The 13,604-nt window shown below is 36.4% G+C and overlaps 1 protein-coding gene and 1 pseudogene across 1 annotated transcript in view; both read right to left on the bottom strand.

Moving 5' to 3' along the window:
- Positions 1-1,422, bottom strand: part of LOC122493493 — a 33,373-nt pseudogene extending 31,951 nt beyond the window's left edge.
- The window catches only part of ATRNL1 (attractin like 1), a 782,697-nt gene that overhangs the window by 207,002 nt on the left and 562,091 nt on the right, over positions 1-13,604 (bottom strand). The gene's annotated exons all lie outside the window — the stretch shown is intronic.

Raw genomic sequence — 13,604 nt, 5'->3', positions numbered from 1 at the left:
ATTCAAAATACCGATCAAATAATTATTAACCATGTACCTTTAGCATTTTTACTGGCACTTAGAACTTTTTGGTTAAGGAGAGAAAAACAAAATAATTATAATATCCACAAGAATGTTTAAGCCACTCAATGTCAAAACTACAATGACTTCAAAGGGTGGTTCTGGGATTAGGTACCAAGATAACAAAATTCTTAGAAAGTGATTCTGATGTGCAGCCAGGATTGAGATCCTCTGTGACATACTAAGTGAAACTGGCCAATAAGAACACGAATTAAATGATAAGAAGATCAGAGCAGGGTGAAATATCAAGGTACAAAAAATATGGAGGAGTAATGATAACGATACAGGCCTTGAAAGATAGGGCTGGTTGGTAGGTGAAAGAACAGATGAAGAAAACTGTAGGGCAGAGAACATGATGAACAAAAGCATAGGTGCAAGAATGGGCGTGGTGCAATGAAAGGAAAAGTAGTTAGGAGATCTAATTGGTGAGGGTAACAAGGAGAGCTAGTAAAAAATAACTTGTATTTGATGTAGTAGCCAATAGGCAGCTCTCATAAGCTTAAAAATCAGTGGGAGGGAACGGAAAAGGGGTGCTCTATCATAATAAGTCTGCTCATGACATGTGGGATCAGTAAAAACGGGGAACAAGCAAGGTAGATGACTACAAAGTTCCAACCCTTAAGACTAGATTAATAACAGCATTGACGAAAATGGAGCTGTTGAAAGGAAAGTCAGTGGGGGGGAAGATAATGGTGCTTATTTCATGTTCACTGAATGAATCAATGAATGATGAGTCTGTCTGGGACTTGCTCAGTTATGAAGAAAATTGTACTGTAATGATTTAAGACTACAGAGCTGGAGCAAAGGTATGGTAAGGTACAAAGTGCTTATGTTTAATAAATAAATGAGTGAGAACAGTTAGAAGGGATTTACTGAAGCACTGAGAAGTGATAAACTCTCGAGGCACTATGAGTCATAAGATAAAGCAGTGGGTCATAAAACCTTCATAATAATTATCCTAAGCCCTTGCAATTGTGAAAAGCTTCACAATCTAAAAAAAAAAATAATTGTTCAGTGATGTAGAGAGAGCAAATGTTATTACCCACAATTTTCATACAAGTAAATTGCAGCTCAGAGTTTATGTGACTTCCCCAAGGTAATACCACTAGTAATTAGGAAAACCTGCATCAAGTCCAAGTGTTTTGGCTCCAAATTTTGTTCATTAATTAAGGCCAATTTACATAATTCTAGAGAAGATTCAGTCCATGAAGTCATAATGGTCTGAAGATAAGAAAGGATTTGTAAAACTTAGATATTTTAATGAAGAAAAATAAGGGCACATAACATTTTTTCCCCAATGATTCTAGATTTCATATATTCACTCTCTTTCTCTCAATAATGGAAAATCAAACTTACCTTCATCACTGCAGCATACAACGCCAGGGATTCATTATACCAAAGTTCTATTAAAATGTGACTTAATATGGGAGCTTAAACTATGAGGTAGTAGCTTTCACCATCAGATTTCAAAGAGCAAAATGCTTAGAGTATTGGCAAGGCTGTAGGAAAGAGTCACTGTCATAATTGTTGGTGGGAGTTGCAGACAGTATAACACACGAGAGCAGTGTTTTTAACAAAGAACATTTGCAATGTCTGGAAACATTTTTGGTTGTCACATCTAATGGCAAGTGATGGTTAGAGGCTGGAGATGTTGCTCAACAGTGTACAATGCACAGCCCTCCACAACAAAGAATTATCAGGCTCAAATGTCAACAGTGCTGAGGCTGAGATACCCTGCTGTATAAAGATCAATTTGGCAATCTTTGCCAAAATTATAAATGTATATTCCTCTTGGACTAGAAATTTTACTTCTACTATTTTTTCCTACATATACTTACACCTGTGCCAATCCATTCATTCAACAAATATTCATTGAATGCTTCCTCTAGGAACTAGGATTATATTAGGGAACAAACCCAAGAAAAGCCTTTGCTTTTTGGAACTAGCGTGCTCATGCAGGGTGGGTGTGGGAATTGAAGATGAAACAAGTAAGGAAAACACATAGCATCTTGGAGGATGATAAGATCTTTAGGGGAGGCAAAGGAAGGTTAATAAGACCTGCACAATAATATTTACTGCAACATGGTTTCAAATAGCTAAATATTAGGAAAAGCCTAATTGTACATTAGTGGGGGACTAGTTAAATAAATTATGGTGCTATGGAACACTATGCAGCCGTTAAAAAAGTAGTTCCATAAGCATTAATATGTAATTATCTAGCAAAGTGAAGAACACTGCATCTATAAAGAAGGGAGCCCTGATATTAGCACCTGTATGAAATATCTCTATAAAGAAATACAAAAATCCTGGGGCGCCTGGGTGGCTCCATCAGTTAAGTGCCTGACTTTGGCTCAGGTCATGATCTCACCATTTGTGAGTTCGAGCCCCCTCTGACAGCTCAGAGCCTAGAGCCTGCTTCAGATTCTGTATCTCCATCTCTCTCTGCCCTTGCCCCGCTCACACTGTGCCTCTCTCTCAAAAATAAAATAAAGACATTAAAAAAAATTTTAAGAAATACAAAAATCCTGAAAATACTTGTTACCTATAGGATGATGAATAGGTAGGTAGCTAGGGGATCAAGGTGGGAGAATGGTTTAATTCTTTTTACTGTATCCTCTTCTGTATCTTTTGATTTTTGAATACGAATGCTATATAATAGGCATTTAATACCTAGCAAAATAATTCAAATTTTTTTCTAAAGTATCTTTATGCTATAGAAGGTTTAAAAAACATACAAACTTATGTATATGTGTATATATAAATAGAGAGAGAGATAGAGATTCATGCATATATTATCTATCCTTCCACACACACACACACACACACACACACACTCTCTCTCTCTCTCTCTCTCTCTCTCTCTCTCTCTCCACACGAGTGCATTTTCTTAATTTATTAAAAATACAACATGAATCAAAGGTTTACTTAGAAATCACCTTTGTCCTGGATAAGGGTGGGAAAAGAGTCCTTGAATCCTTTCCTGCCTAGCATATAAAATTCACAAGCACGGGAATCTTGTCTGTTTTTTTCCGTGTTGAATAACTAGCGCCTAGAACAATGCCTGGCATAGATGGAAATCAAATGTTTGCTGACATAATGAATAAATGAATGAGTAAATAGCCTTACTTTACGCCTACTTCTTTTTTCATCAACTGATAGACTCCTAATACCTTTCTCTGCTTTCAGTCTTTTTCTTTCAATTTATTCCCCATAATACCACCAGAGGGATTTATCCAGAATACAAATTTGTTGTGCTTTAAAATCTTCTCCAGTTCCCCACTGCCACAGGAGTAAGACTCTCTGTAACATCCACTGCTCCCTTCCCTGCCTCTCACCATCTTTCTTGGAGTCCATTTGCAGCTAGGTTAACTATTCCCTGCTCCCACTTGACTACCTTCTGGAATGTTCTCTCTCCTGTAGGAGAACTCTTACTTTTTTCTTTTCCCTAAGCTCTTGTCTCAAATATTGAGACAATTTTGAAACAAGAACAAGATTAGTTCTCATTGAGATAATTATTCCACTTCTCCTATAATCATAATTAGTTTCTCCTTTCTCTCTGTTCCCACAGAATATGTACATCCCTATATTTTTAAGTCACACAGTCAAGTGTCTATCTCTCCCTCAACAGACAATGAGTGCCTAAGGGGTGAGGCCTAAATTTTATCCATCCTTGCATAGGCAACCTTACCATAACGGCAGGCCTATGATAATTGTTCAATAAGGATTCTTTAATAATGAATGAACACATTAATTATTGGATAAATCTTAACCTTTGATGCAAACTGCATACAGTAATAGGTTTAAAACATATCCACAAAGCAAAACAAAACAACCTTAATAAGAATTCAAGTACATTGTATTTATTACATTATAATTTTTGTGATAACATATACAAATTATTTACACTCTCACAATCTACCTGAAATTTTATCCAATTTTACACAAATGCCATAAAAACAAGTAAAGAGCATATTTTAATATAATCCCTATATAATTTAAGCGTTAGTGTTTCTATAGACCTAATTTTTATTTAAGTTCAGAAGGACTATTTTGAGAATCTGAACAAAAGCGGGTAAAGATACTTAAAATTTTTTTTTTATGTTTATTTATTATTAAGAGACAGAGAGACAGACAGAGCATGAGCATGGGAGGGGCAGAGAGAGAAGGAGACACAAAATCCGAAGCAGGCTCCAGGCTCTGAGCTGTCAGCACAGAGCCTGACGCGGGGCTCGAACTCACAAACTGCAAGATCATGACCTGAGCCGACGTCAGATGCTTAAACGACTGACCCACCCAGGTGCCCCAAAAGTGGGTAAAGGTATTTAAACACAATTTTAAAATTATATGCTTATGGATATTTCCACAAGTTGGCAAGATAGAAAAATCCTGAACCCACCTCCTCCCACAGACACATCAAATCTCTGCTACAAATAGATCAATTACCTCTGAAAAAGATCTGAAACTAGATGAATGGCTTCTCCAACAACAAAGGATAAAAGACCACACCAACAAGGGAGGAGAGGCAGAGACACAATCTCACCACTTCTTTCTACTCCCCTGCATCTCACCAGCCCCCCCCACTTCTCCCAGAGGAGTGAGGGGTGGCTGCCCTACAACAGGAACCCCAACTGCTGTGATCTGCACTGGAGAGACAAGCCCCCAAAACTTCTGGCTTAGAAAACCATCAGGGCTGACATCCAAGGGACCCAAAATATGATCGGAAACTGAAATCTCCCAAGACCCAGGGATTTAATAAGCACCTAGACTAGGGATACCTGGGTGGCTCAGTCGGTTAAGTATCTGACTGTTGATCTGGGCTCAAGTCATGATCATGGTTCATGAGTTCAAGCACTGCCATCAGGCTCTGCACTGACAGTATGGAACCTGCTTGGGATTCTCTCTCTCTCTCTCTCTCTCTCTCTCTCTCTCTCTCTCTCTCTCTCCCCCCTCTCTCTCCCCTTACCCCACTTGTGCTCACTGTCAAACAAAATAAATGAAAACTTAAAAAGTAAAACAATTAAAATCAAAAGCACCTACACTAAATATGCAGATTCATCTGCCAATTTAAAAGAATATGCAGGAGGGACAGGGGACAGTTGAATCTCTCCCTGGAGTTGGAAGGGCTGAGAGACAACATTTTTTTTAACTCTTCTACCCTACTGGGGGGTAGCAGAGTGGGCAAGCTCAGACCTGACCCGCCTTGCTAAGGCAAGTGTGGGTGAGAGGTCATGGCACTATTCTGCTGCCTTGCTGAAGCACTCCTGGCTGGGGCTGGCAAGTGCCAATGGTCACAGCACTCTCCTGCTTCTGAGATGAAACTGGTGACCGTGGGCACTTGTGACACTTCTCCACTCCCTGGCTGGGGTTGCTAGCAAGAGCAGTCAGGGCATTCTCCCACTCCCAGCCTAAAGCCAGCACCACGCACTGACAAGACACTCTCCCACTGTACTACGGAAGCCCCCGTGTGCCCAGAGTCAAGACATCTTCCCACTGCCTTTCTATAGCTGCTGAGTGGGCCCCACCCCTTATACATCAGCTGCCTTGCTAAAACCAGTGGGTGCTCACAATCCATACAGGGGATGCCTCTCGATCACCTAGGCCTGGTGGCTAAGGTGCTGGTATTCTTGAGCTCCAAAGGGATGTAACAGTTGAAAGAGAGTTCTTGGCATGCACCCCCCTCCCCACCCCGGCACTGCACAGGTTAACAGGCTGAAACACAACCACAGTCTTCTTGTGAAAAAAGGCCTATTTACTTAGACTGGAGCTTCAGCCTAAGGGACAGGCTTCATGTTTTCCACCCATCTAGAGGCTAAGGGAGGTGCTTAGTGAGAACATAAACAGAGAGACACCATCCTTAAACATCCCACTGGCCTCATTACAGCTTGACAAAACCTCCCCCAAAAGGAGCTGATACATTCTTCTGGAGGCCAGAATTTTGCAACGGTCACCCAGAAGAGACTTCCAGATCTCCTGGTCTGCAGACCAGCAGGGATTAAAATTGCAGCCCACAGGACTATATATATTTGCATACTTTAAAAGCTGCTGCCTGAGTGTCTGGTTTCCATCAGCCTGAAACTAGATGCTAATTGAGATTCCTCCCCATGGAAGGACGGACAGGTCTTAGCACACCCTCGACAACAAGAACATATCAAGAATAAATTAGGCAGTTTAGACAATCACAAAGTTTCAAGAGACAACCACAAGCAAAACAAGGTTGAACCACAAGGTTTATCACCTGTACAAGGCTACTCCTTGAAGACTGAGAGGTAGCTATTTCAACTAATACATAAAAACAAATACAGAGTCCAGCAAAATGAGGAAACAGGAGTATTTTCCAAACAAAATAATAAGACTAAATCTCAGAAGAAGGCTTTAATCATATTGAGATAAATAACCTACCTGATAAAGAATTCAAAGTAATGGTCATAATGATGCTCACTGAACTCAAGAGAAGAATGGGTGAATATAGTAAAAATTTCAACAAAAAGCCAGAAAATGTAAGTACCAAACAGAACTCACAAAGCTGAATAATACAATAACTGAACTGAAAAATATATCCAGTAGACTGGATGAAGCAGAACAGATCAGCAAGCTGGAAGACAAAGCAATGGAACCTACTTAGACAAAGCAGCAAAAAGAAAAATAATTTTTAAAAATGAAGATAAGTTATGGCACCTATGGAACAACAAGTAGAATAATATTCATGTTATAGGTGTCCCAGAAGGGGAAAAAGAGTAAAAGGGGCAGGCAACTTATTTGAAAAAATAATGGCTGAAAATGTCTCCAGTCCAGAGGAGGAAACAGATATCTGGGTACAGGAAGCTGAGAGAGTTACAAATAAGGTAAACCTAGAGATTCACACCAAGACACATTATAATTAAAATGGTAAAAGTTAAAAAGAGAATCTTAAAAGCAGCAAAAGGAAAACAAATTGTTACATACAAGGGAAACCCCATAAGACTACCAGCAGATTTCTCAGGATAAACTTTACAGTCCAAAAGAGAGTGGCATGACAAATTCAAAAGTACTGAAAAGTAAAAAACTTTGAAATAAGACTATTGTATCCATAAGGTTATCATGTGTAATTAAAAAGAAGAAAAAGAGTTTTCTAAACAAGCAAAAGTTTATCACTAGTAAACCAACCTCTTACTTGTAAGAACAGTAAAGATGTATCTTTCAGCTGTAAAGAAATGGCACTTCTTAATAATAAGAAAACATAGAAAAGAAATAATCTCACTGAAAAAGGTAAATTTACAGTAAAGGTAGTGGATAGATTATTTATAAATTTACTATAATGATTAAAAGACAAAAGTAGTAAAATTAAATAAAACCATAATGATTAGCTAAGGAATACATAAAATAAAAATATCTAAACTGTGAGATCAAAAACATAAAATGTTAGGGGGTATTTGGAATGTGCTCAACTTTAAGTTGGTATTAACTAAAAATAGACTGTTATAAACATAGCATGATATATGTAAACATCACAGTACCAGAAAGCAAAAACTTATAGTAAATACAGAAGAAAATGAGAAAGGAATCTAAACATAACAATAAAGAGAGTCATCAAACTACAGGGAAGAGAAAAAAAAGAAGAAGAAAGAAACAGAGAGGAACTAAAAAAAAAATCCCAGAAAACAATCAACAAAATGGCAGTAAGTACATTCCAATCAATAATCTCCTTAAATGTATAGGGTATTAATGCTCCAATCAAAAGGTATAGAGTGGCTAAATGGATAAAAAATACAATACACATCCATATGCTACTTACGAGAGACTCACTTTAGAAGAACACACACAAACTGAGAGTGAAGGGATGAAAAAAGCTATTCCATGCAAATGGAAACATAAACAAAGCTGGTGTTGCTATATTCATATCAATAAAATAGACCTTAAAATAAACACTTTAATAAAAGTGTTTAATAAAAGACAAAGAGGGGCACTATATAATAATAATGGGGTCAATCCAGCAAGACATAATATCTATAAGTAGATATGCACCCAATATAGGAATACCAAATTACACAAAGCAAATATTAATAGATGTAAAGGGAGAAATTAATAGCACTATAATAATATTAGGGGACTTTAGCACCTCACTTACATCTGGATAAATCATTCACCCAGAAAATCAATAAGGAAACACCAGCCTTAAGCAATACATTAGACCAGATGAAGTTAGTAGATATATATAGAACATTCCATCCCCAAACAGCACAATACACATTCTTCTCAAGTGCACATGAAACATTCTCCAGGGTAGATCACATTTAGGCAACAAAACAAGTAAGTCTCAATAAATTTAAGAAGACCGAAATCACATCAAACATCTTTTCCAACCACAACAGTATAAAATTAGAAAACAATTACAAGAAAAAACCCACGAAATAATGACATATATGTGGAGATCAAATAACATGTTACTGTGCAACTCTAGGGTCAAAAAAAATCAAAGGAAAAAATTTAAAATACCTAGAGACAAAAGAAAACACAAACACAACATACCAAAATCTATGGAATGCACCAAACACGGTTCTAAGAGGAAAGTTGATAGCAACACAGGCCTGCCTCAAGAAACAAGAGAAATATCAAATAAACAATTTAACTTTTATGCCTAAAGGAACTAGAAAAAGAAGAATAAGTCCAAAGTTAATAGAAGAAAGGAAATAATAAAGATCAAGAGCAAACAAATGAAATAGAGACTAAAAAGATGATAGAAAAGATCAACAAAACTAAGAGCTGGCTGTTTTAAAAGATAAACAAAATTGACAAACCTTTATCTAGTCTCACCAAAAAAAAGAGGGTTAAAATAAAAAAAATCAGAAATTAAAGAGTAGAAGATACAACTGATACCACAAAAATACAAAAGATTATAAGAGAATACTATGAACAATTTTATACAGTAACAATTTGGACAACCTAGAAGAAATGGATAAATTTCTAGAAACATAATCTTCCAATACTAAATCATGAAGAAGGAAAAGATCTGAATAGGTTGATTACTAATAAAAAAAAATCGAATCACTAATCAAAAACCTCCCAACAAATGGAAGTCCAGGACCAGATGGCTTCACTGGTGAACCTTACCAGACATTCAAAAAGATTTAATACCTATCCTTTTCAAACCCTTCCTAATAATTGAAGAGAAGGGAAGGCTTCCCAACTCATTTTACAAGGCCAGCAATTCCTTGATGTCAAATCAGACAGGGACACCAACAAACAAATAAACAAACAAAACAAAACAAACAAAAAAACCCTATAGGCTCATATCCTTGATGAACATACGTGTAAAATTCCTCAACAAAATATTAGCAAACTGAAATCATCAACACATTAAAAGGATATACACCATAATCAAGTGAGATTTATTCCAGGGATGTAAGAATAATTCAACATCTTCAAATCTATCAACCTGATATACCACATTAACAAAATGAAAAATAAAAATTATGTGATCATCTCAATAGACATTTGAAAAGAAAGCATTTGACAAAATTCAACATACATTTATGATTTAAAACAATAACAAAGTGGGTATAGAGGTAATGTACCTCAACATAATAAAACCATCTATGAAAAACCCACAGCTCATATTATACTCAACAGTGAAAAGCTGTAAGCTTTTCCTCTAAGATACATAGTATCTTAAGTCCCAACCAGAGCAATCAGTTAAAAAAAAAAGGCATCCAAATTTAAAGGAAGAAGAAAAATGTCCTTTTTTTTTTGCAAATGACATGATTCTATGAATACAAAATCATAAAGATTCCATAAAAAATTATTAGAATTAATAAATAAATTCAGTAAAGCTCCAGGATACAAAATTGTTATGCAAAAGTCTGTGGTGTTTCTATACACTAATATGAACTATCAGAAAGAGAAATCAAGAAAACAATCTGGTAAATAATCACATGAAAGAGAAAAATACCTAGGAATAAAAGGCCAAAGAGATAAAAGATCTGGACACTGAAAACTATGACATTAATGAAAGAAATTGAAGATGACACAAATAAGTGGAAAGATATTGTAAGCTAATTGATTATAAGAATCAATATTGCTAAAATATCCAAACTACCCAAAGCAATCTACAGATTCAGTGCAATTCCTGTCAAAATTCCAATGGCATTTCTCACAGAACTAGAAAAAATAATTCTAAAATTTATATAAAACCACCAAAGACCCTGAATGGCCAAAAAAATCTTGAGAAAGAAGAACAAAGCTGTACGTATCACAATTCCTGATTTGAAACTGTATTACAAGGTTATAGTAATCAAAACAGTATGGTATTGTCATAAAAACAGACATATAGATTAATGGGACAGAATAAAGAATCCAGAAATAAACCCACACATATATCATCAATATATGTCAAAAGAGCCAAGAATATATAATGAGGAAAGGGTACTATTTTCAATAAATAGTACTTGGAAAACTGGAGAGGTACATACAAATGAATGAAACTGGACACCGTCTTACACCATATATAAAAATTAACTCAAAATGGGTTAAATCCTTGAATGTAAGGCCTAAAACCATAAAACTCCTAGAAGAAAACATAGGAGGTAAGTTCCTTGACAATGGTGTTAGCAGTGTTTTTTTAGATATGACTTCAAAGGCAAGGGAAACAAAAGCAAAAATAAACAAATGAGAGTACATCAAACTAAAAAGCTTCTGTGGAATGAAAGAAACCATCAACAAAATGAAAAGGCAAGTTACTGATGAGAGAGGATTTTTGGAAAGCATGTATCCAGCAAGGAGTTAATATATCCAAAATGTATAAGGAACTCCTACAGTTCAATAACAACAACAACAAAAAAACAAACAATCCAACTTAAAAATGGACAGAGGACTGAAAAAGACATTTTTTCCAAAGACATACAGATAGCCAACAGGCACATGAAAAGATGCTCAACAACACTAATCACCAGGGAAATGAAAATCAAAACCACAATGAGGTATCATTTTATACCTGTCAGAATGGCTATAGTTAAAAGAAAAAAGTGTTGGCGATAATACAGAGAAAAGGAAATCCTTGTACACTGTGGTGAGAATGTAAATTTGAGCAGCCAGTATGGAAAACAGTTTCTCAAAAAAAATTAAAAATAGAACTAGTATATGATCCAGCAATTCTACTAATGGGTGTCTGTCTGAATAAAACAAAACCACTAAATCAAAAAGATGTATGTACCTTAATATTCACTGCATCATTAGTTACAATAGCCAAGATATGGAAACAGCCCAAGTGTCCATCAATGGATAAATGGATAAAGAAACTGCCATATTTTATCTATCTATCTAGATATATAGATAGAGAGGTAGATAGATATAATATAGATATATAGATATAGATAGATACACATGTATAGATACAGATATAATTCACACACACACACACACACACACACACACACACGCAATTCTTATCCAAAGTCCGATGGGATTTCTCAAAGAACTAGAACAAATAATTCTAAAATTTATATAAAACCATGAAAGACCCCAAATGGCCAAAACATTCTCAAGAAAGAAGAACAAACTTGGAAGTATCCCACTCCCTGATTTCATATATATACAAACATATATATGTATGTATTCATATATAACTGAACACTTAACTAATATAAACCTAGAGGGTTTTATGCTATTAAATAAGTCAGATGAAGGCTAATTCTGCATGATTTCATTTCACTTATATGTGGAATCTGAAAAACTAAAGAAATAAACAAAATAAAATAAGACCCAGACTCATAAAGAAAGAGAACAGATTGGTGGTTGCGAGATGGAGTGGGTTTGTGGGGATGAAATGAGTGAAAGTAATCAAGAAGTACAAACTTCCAGTTATCAAATATATAGGTCATGGAGATATACAACATGGGGAACATAGTCTATAATATTATAACAGTTTTGTGTAGTGACAGATGATAAGTAGACTTATTGTGGTGATCATTTCACAATGTATACAAATGTCAAATCACTATGCTGTACACTTGTAATAATATTGTATATAAATTATATCTCAAAGCAGTAAAATGGAAGTAGTAAAATATTAGTGTACAGTTTTAAAAAACTGAACATTGATGTAAATACCACCCAATTCAAGAAATAGAACATTGCCAGGATCCCAGAAGATCTCATGTGTCCTTTCCCATCTTAACCTCTTCCCCTTTTTGTTTTTTTAATTTTTTTTAACATTTATTTATTTTTGAGACAGAGAGAGACAGAGCATGAACGGGGGAGGGGCAGAGAGAGAGGGAGACACAGAATCCGAAGCAGGCTCCAGGCTCTGAGCCATCAGCCCAGAGCCCGACGCGGGGCTCAAACTCACGGACCGGGAGATCGTGACCTGAGCTGAAGTCGAATGCTTAACCGACTGAGCCACCCAGGCGCCCCCCTCTTCCCCTTTTTGATGAGAACACTATCTACTTAGGGAAACAGTTTCTTGCTTTTCTTCATATAATTTTTATAGTTCGTTCATTTTCATTGTTATAAAGTATTCTACCAAATGTTTACACAGGAATATATCCATTCCACTGTTGATAGGTATTTGGGTTGTTTGAATCACTTCCTGTTTAGGACTATTATAAACAAGGCAGTTATGAACATCTCCCTGTGCATATGAGCACTCATTTCCCTAAATGAAAGTTTCCTAAAATTTGTTAAGTTTTTCCAGATCATTCTTTGACGTAGGTGAGGAGGGGACTGTCTTATGTGTTGCAGGATGTTTAACAGCATCCATGGCTTTCACTCACTAGATGCCAGTGGCATGCTCACCATTGTGAAAGCCAAGAATGTCTCCAGATGTTCCCAAATGTTACTTGAGAGGCAAAATTGTCCCAGTTAAGAATCACCATTCCAAGGTAAATAACAAGGAGCAGAATTGCTGGTTTGTGTATTTTTAGATTTGCTACGTAGGGCCAAACTGTTCTCCAAAGTACTTGCAGCAGAAGTAACATCAAGGATTTAGCATAATAAGGAGTTCCAAGTATTGGTCCCTTGTAAGACATGGTCTCTCTCGCAAGAATTAAGCTGATAAAAATGGACAGAGTCAACTTTTTTGAAACTCTGGAATCTAATCGAAAGCTATGTCTATCAAGGAGTGCTTAATGAAGAAAGAAGCCATTGAAATTGGTAAGAAGCATTGTATGGTTTTTGGTTACCTGACTAGCATTCTCTATTCCTGTGGACAATGGCCCATGTTCCTGGTGCTAGGAAAAGCAATATAGACCTTGTTCTCAAAAACTGATCAGCTGACTCCCTAAGGAGTCACACAGAGACTGTCAACACAGAGACTGACCTTCATTTTGCCCCTCTATGTGGAATGGTTTCTGGGTGACATCTGATGGAAACATTTAAAGATATATGCTACCCATTGTTGCCTGGGGCATGGAATAAAGGATGAGGCAAACAGCAGACAGACCCAAAAAGCCTAAGTATGAGGAGGCTGAGGAAGGAAGATTCTTGGGAGAACTGTGAAGAGCTCTGAAGTATGCAGGAGAAGCTGGAGTGCAACATGCATGACTAGGTTTAGGCCCATGCTCAGAAAAGATTTT

This window comes from Prionailurus bengalensis, chromosome D2, assembly GCF_016509475.1.
Source record: "Prionailurus bengalensis isolate Pbe53 chromosome D2, Fcat_Pben_1.1_paternal_pri, whole genome shotgun sequence".
Taxonomy (NCBI): Eukaryota; Metazoa; Chordata; class Mammalia; order Carnivora; family Felidae; genus Prionailurus; species Prionailurus bengalensis.
This window is presented reverse-complemented; position numbering and strand designations above follow the sequence as displayed.